Source organism: Coloeus monedula (genome assembly GCF_965178545.1).
Source record: "Coloeus monedula genome assembly, chromosome: 4".
In the NCBI taxonomy this organism is placed as follows: domain Eukaryota; kingdom Metazoa; phylum Chordata; class Aves; order Passeriformes; family Corvidae; genus Coloeus; species Coloeus monedula.
This window is the reverse complement of record NC_138784.1, coordinates 7823109-7828777: the sequence shown is the minus strand read 5'-3', so window position 1 is coordinate 7828777 and position 5669 is coordinate 7823109.

Genomic DNA, 5669 nt, shown 5'->3' with positions numbered 1-5669 from the left:
CATATAAGCCAGTTTAGTAATTTCTTCTCTCACTGACACAGAATTGCAACAATTTCCTGCTCTTTCCTTTCCCTTCTGTCTCTTATCTCCCCTCTTCAACACCCTTCTTTGCCTTTCACAGAATCACAAAATGGTTGGGGTTGGAAGGCACCTCTTAAGATCCTCTGGTCCAACCTCTCTACTCACCTGAAGCAGGTCGTACAGGATCAAGTCCAGGTGAGTTTTGAATATCTCCACATAAGGACACCCCATGGCCTCTCTAGGCAGCCTGTCCAGTGCTCTGTCACCTTCAAAGCAATATTTTCTCTTTTATTCAGATGGATCTTCCTGTGGTTTTTTGTACCCATTGTCCCTTTTCCTGTCACCAGCACTTTTTGACAACTTAAGAAGCATTGATAACGTCCCCTCACTGTCATCTCTTCTGCAGGCTAAACAGGCCCAGCTCTCCCAGCCTTTCTTTACAACTCCAGACCCCTAATAGTCTCCACAGGCCTCCACTGGACTGTCTCAGGCATTTTCTTGCCTTTCTTGTCCTGAGGAGTGCAGAATTGGTCACAGCCCAGAGGTGGCCTCACCAAGGTTGAGTAGAGGAGGAGGCCCCCTTGACCTACTGGCAATACTCTTCTCAGTGCAGGACCCCAGGACGCCACTGGCCTTCTTGGCCACAGGGACATAGTTCTGGTTCATGGACAGTCTCTTGTCCACCAGGACTCCCTGGTCCTTCTCTGCAGAGCTGCTTTCCAGCAGGTCACCCCCAGCCTGTGCAGGTGCTCTTCCTCCCGCGGTGTAGGGCCTGTGTTTGCCCCTGTGGAGCTTTGCTAGATTTCTCTGTCCCCAACTGTCCAGCCTGCTCAGGTGTTACTGAATGGTAGCTCAGCCTTCCTGTGGATCAGCCACTCCTGCCAGCTTTGTATCATCAACGAATGTGCTGATGGTCACCCAGGTCACTGATGAGTAAGTGGAACAAGACTGACCTTGAGGACACTGTAGCTACAGGCTTCCAACTAGGCTCTGATCACAACCCTCTGAGATCTGCCATTCAACCAGTTCTCAGTCTGAGGTTTCTCTCTCCTTTCTCATTGATTCAGGTTGAATGTAAAGTGGCAGTCATTTATATGTGATAACCATGCTCTCAGTCCCTCAAGATAATTCCCTACACAATTTTTAATTGTTCTAATTTAGTTCAGCAATCTCCTCCCTGCCCCACTTTATACTGTAAAATTGATTAGAGATTTCACTAGAGAATACAGAATGACATTCTGATAGTACCTTAGAAAGAGGAAAAAGTATTCCAGGCTTCTTTTACAGCTTGCATGACATTTAAATACATATTTGATATTGTCTTTTTCACAGACCGTGTTTTAAATTGCTGGAGTTTATAACTTTCCCTTGTAGGAGGATGTTTGATTCGTCAATAAAATGTTAGAAAAGCATAAATTTCTAGAAGGTACAAAAGCTGTTCAACTCCTCCTCCTGTATTGCTGCTGGTGAATTTATTCTTGAATGCAAGAGATCTTAAATCTGCCGAAGTAGACTCTTTTTGGGTACTTACACAATATGTGTACTGATTGCCCTTGCGAAAAACACCAGGATATGGTAAATCATTTGGCACATGTAGAGTTCAAGTTTGGTCAAGGATCAGCCAACTTGTAACTACTCTTCAAATATTAAAATACAGCTTTGTCTATTAAAATGAACGCAGGCACTGGCCTTAATTATGATTTTGTGCTGCTTTATTTAATCTCTATTTTTGTACAGGTATTTTTTGAGTAGTGTAATTAATATGAAGATTTTTTTCTTCTTTCTTTTAACTCAGTGGCTATATTGTTTTATAAATAGCCCTAAACAAATATACAGCATGGAGAAAATGGATAAACTGCAGAATTCCTTGCTAAGCAGCTTGTTTTGATTTAGCACCTGCTTAAGTGTAAACATGTCTTTGGTCCTACTGACTTAGGCAGGTTTTATCAGGTTTTATCTCTTCCTGGTGTTGAGATTAATTAACAGGCCTGGTTAAGGGGTTTGTTTAGTTTGCTAAGGTTTCCAGCAGGAAGTGTAACTGAGTAACTATTCACATACAGTTCATGGACTTGGAGCCAGAGACAGCACAGACGGAAGGTCCCTGGACATTCATCTGGAGAGGCCTTGGAGGGTAACCAAGCCCATTGGCACAGATGTCTAGACTTCCACTAGAAACTTCTTAGGTTTCTATTTGAAACCCTGAAGATCTGAAGGAGCTGGAAACCTCTTACCTGTTTCCCATGTAATCACATATCCTAACACATTACATTATGCACCATACCACTCCCATGTTGGAAAAGGATTTAGATAGTCAGGAACTAGGTTATGTTGGGGTTCTTCCCCCCTGCCGTGGGGTCTGGGGGGAGGCAACCCTGGGGTAGAGGCATGGGGTTTCCCTACTCCCTGCTGGTCCCCTGATTGTCAGGGCTCTTTGGCAGTCATCCGGCCATGCAGCTGGAGAATAAAGATGTCTGAAAAACATCTATCAAGAATCGGTCTCTATTTCTTTTCCACAGGCCTCACCGTCTATACATGTTGCAGAAATCCTCACTGCAACCAGGTTATGATATGGAGTGTGTTAAATGAGTGTCAGTAATTGGGAGCCTACTAGAAAATTGAACTGTAAAACTGCAGTGAGCGTTGAGGCTTTTTACTGTCTCATATAGCTTTCAAAATACACTTGAGAAAGCTATAATCTATTATTTTTTCAAGCAACTTGCTCGAGAGAGGAGTTTTTACCATTTCAACAACATACCAAGCAGTATCCATCTTCAAGAAATTTCTAAAGTGTCAAGATTTTTGTAAAATAAACTATTTCAAGCTCATCTTCCCCAAGATTGAAATTAAATTTGTTTACAGAATACAATAAACATGACAGAACAATCAACTTTGTGTGTCAAGAGTTGTTGCTGGTAAATCAGTATGGATACTAGGCCACCAGGCACTTCAAAAATCAATATAATAAATAAATATATAAAGCTGACTTACAGTTTTATACCATGTGTATGGAGACATGATTCATCTTGAAACAAATAATATATGTGGGATAATGAACAGAAATTATATGCTTGAATGCACTGAAGAAATCCTGTGATCAAAGGACAGGACTGGATGTCAAAAAATTATGTTCAAGCCCACTATCTGGTCTAATGGCAGATTTAACTCTCTGATGACTCAGTTCTTTTATTTGTGAGATTAGGACAATATAAAGCATTTTGAAATGCTACTATGCAAAATGTTATTAAAATTAATTATGACTAGAAGGGGTCCCATTTCTAGTCACATTTATGCAATGAGTCCTTCTGAAACAATTGCTGGCTTTGGAAAGCAGCCAAGTGAACTGCACCTGGGAAGTTAAAACTGGTTCTGATCCTAATGTTGCTCTTTATGCCTTTTCTTTTTTTTTTTTTTTAAGAGCTTATAAAGTGTCCAGTGCTGACATAAAGGCAAGGTGAAAAGCATAGGAATAATTTAAATGGCACAACCTGTTTCCTGATTAGCAGAAAAGGAAAAGAGAATGGCAGAATGAGGAGGATATGCAGGTCAGACAGGCTGCCTGGTAGAGCACAGGCCTGGGAGAGAAGTAAAACATCCTGTTTCCTTCAGTTACTTGTGATGAGCATCTCTGACCAACCTTGGAATGAGTTTAGTTTGGTGTAGTGGACCTGCAAATGCATCAAACATTAAGAGAAAACACATTTCTTGGGGGTTTGATTTGGACACAGCAAATGTTTGTGGGAAACAAAAGGTAAAAACGGAAGAACACCGGGTGAGTAGCTAACTGTAACTTTTATTGATTAAAATAACAGGAATTAGGAAAACCAGGAATTTTTATAATTTTTTAAAAATTAAAACCACAGGAATTAAGAATTCCCAATGCACCATGAGGACAAGCCAAAAGGATGTGTCTTTATACCATGACCAGAAACATGAGAGCGCTACTGCCTAAGTGTTTCAGGTTCTTTCATCTACTTTTGTAAATATTTAATATACAGAAGTTCAGCTCTTATAATTCCCAAACAATCTAAGCACCATGACTGCTTCAACTTTCCCCCTTTATGTTAAAAATACACTAACAAACAATTTATGGAAATCTAATCAGACTTGGGTAAGTTCACAAGGCTTCTCAGAGTTAACAACTAAAACCTTCTGGTAGATGCATTTATTATTCTCAGCATTAGCAAGACTGAATCTCTTTTAGACCAGTTCTTGTTAAAATTAACATTTGGAAGCTGGAAAATTCAACCTTTGATATTTTATTTCAACAAAATATCACTTTGGCCTTAATCTACAAATAAATCTTAGTTTATCATCTACCAAACTGCCTAAGCAGAAGCAGAGGCCACCATGAATCACATGCTTGATCTGGTAGAGTGATATCATGCCTCCATGGTAATATTGACTTATAGGGCTAAACAGTGTATGAAGGTGAATGTGTTAAAAGAAACCTATTTTTCAAGGCATTTAAATTTCAAAATATCCTTACTTGCATAGAAGAAAAAGTGAAGTGGGATAATGGAAGAAATGGGTGAAATTTTATGGCATTTGAAATTTGATTCAGACCCCAATATTCTTTCCCTTTTAATGCTTGATAGAAAAATCCTATTAACGTAGAAAAACATACTTACACTAATAACACCAACCCATAAACATTAAATTTTAATTTAAAATACAGCAGAAGGAAAATTTATTTTTCGAGCTTCACAGACAGATTCCTGGCTCTGAAGATTTTAAATGCTTGGTCTGAATCAAAGTTTAGATGGAAAAGAATACTAAGATTAAAGATCCCCTGACCTGGGTCTGTTTTAGAGTAACAGCTCTTCAGGGCAGAGCCCGATTATTACTCTGTTTACATAGTTCTTGTGTCTTCGACTAACTCAATTCAGTAGTTTTTACAGAGGAACTTCTTGTTCAGTGTTTCCCCATGTGGGAAGATCATAGAATGTGAAAGGAGGCTGATACTCGTAGGACTACTAGGGGGAGCATCAAAATATTTCTAAAAAAGATGGGATTGTTTTTCTCCTGGTTGGTACAAGCTGCGGTATAGTCTGGGCTTTTTTTTTTTTTTTTTTCCCCGCCGAAAATAACTTCAAGGCAACAACATTTCCAGAATAAAATAAGTCAGGGGAAAAAAAATGAAAGAATGTAACTGTTCTGTAGAAGGAACGGATCAAGGTGCTGAGCAGGTACGCGCCCTGCAGGGGCATGGCAAACAAAAAGGGAGAGGCGGTGAGGGGTTCCGAAAGCCGAGACGCAAATTAAAGACAAAAAAATCAACCGCAGCAGATAACTCCAAGCCCGATTAAGATCAGCCGCTCGCCCGGTAACTGCCCGGGCGGCGCCGCGGCAGCTGCCAGCCCCTCATTCCTTTACGCCTGCTCTCCCGCAGCAGCCCCGAACACATTTGGTTAATCCCCTCCCTGGCCGCGCCACGGCCGCGGGGTCCAGCGGCGGGCAGGGTGATGCTGAGTGGGACAGCGGGGCACTGGAGGGGGAGAGGCGGATGCTGGAGGGGTCAGGCAGGTGAGGGGAACGGGCAGAGGGCAGGGCTCTGCCCGGCTCCGCCCGCTCTCCCAGGCTGCTCCGCGTTGCAGCCGGGGGAGGTGGAGTCGCTTTATCGGGAGCTGAAGTGGAAATTTCCCTCAGTT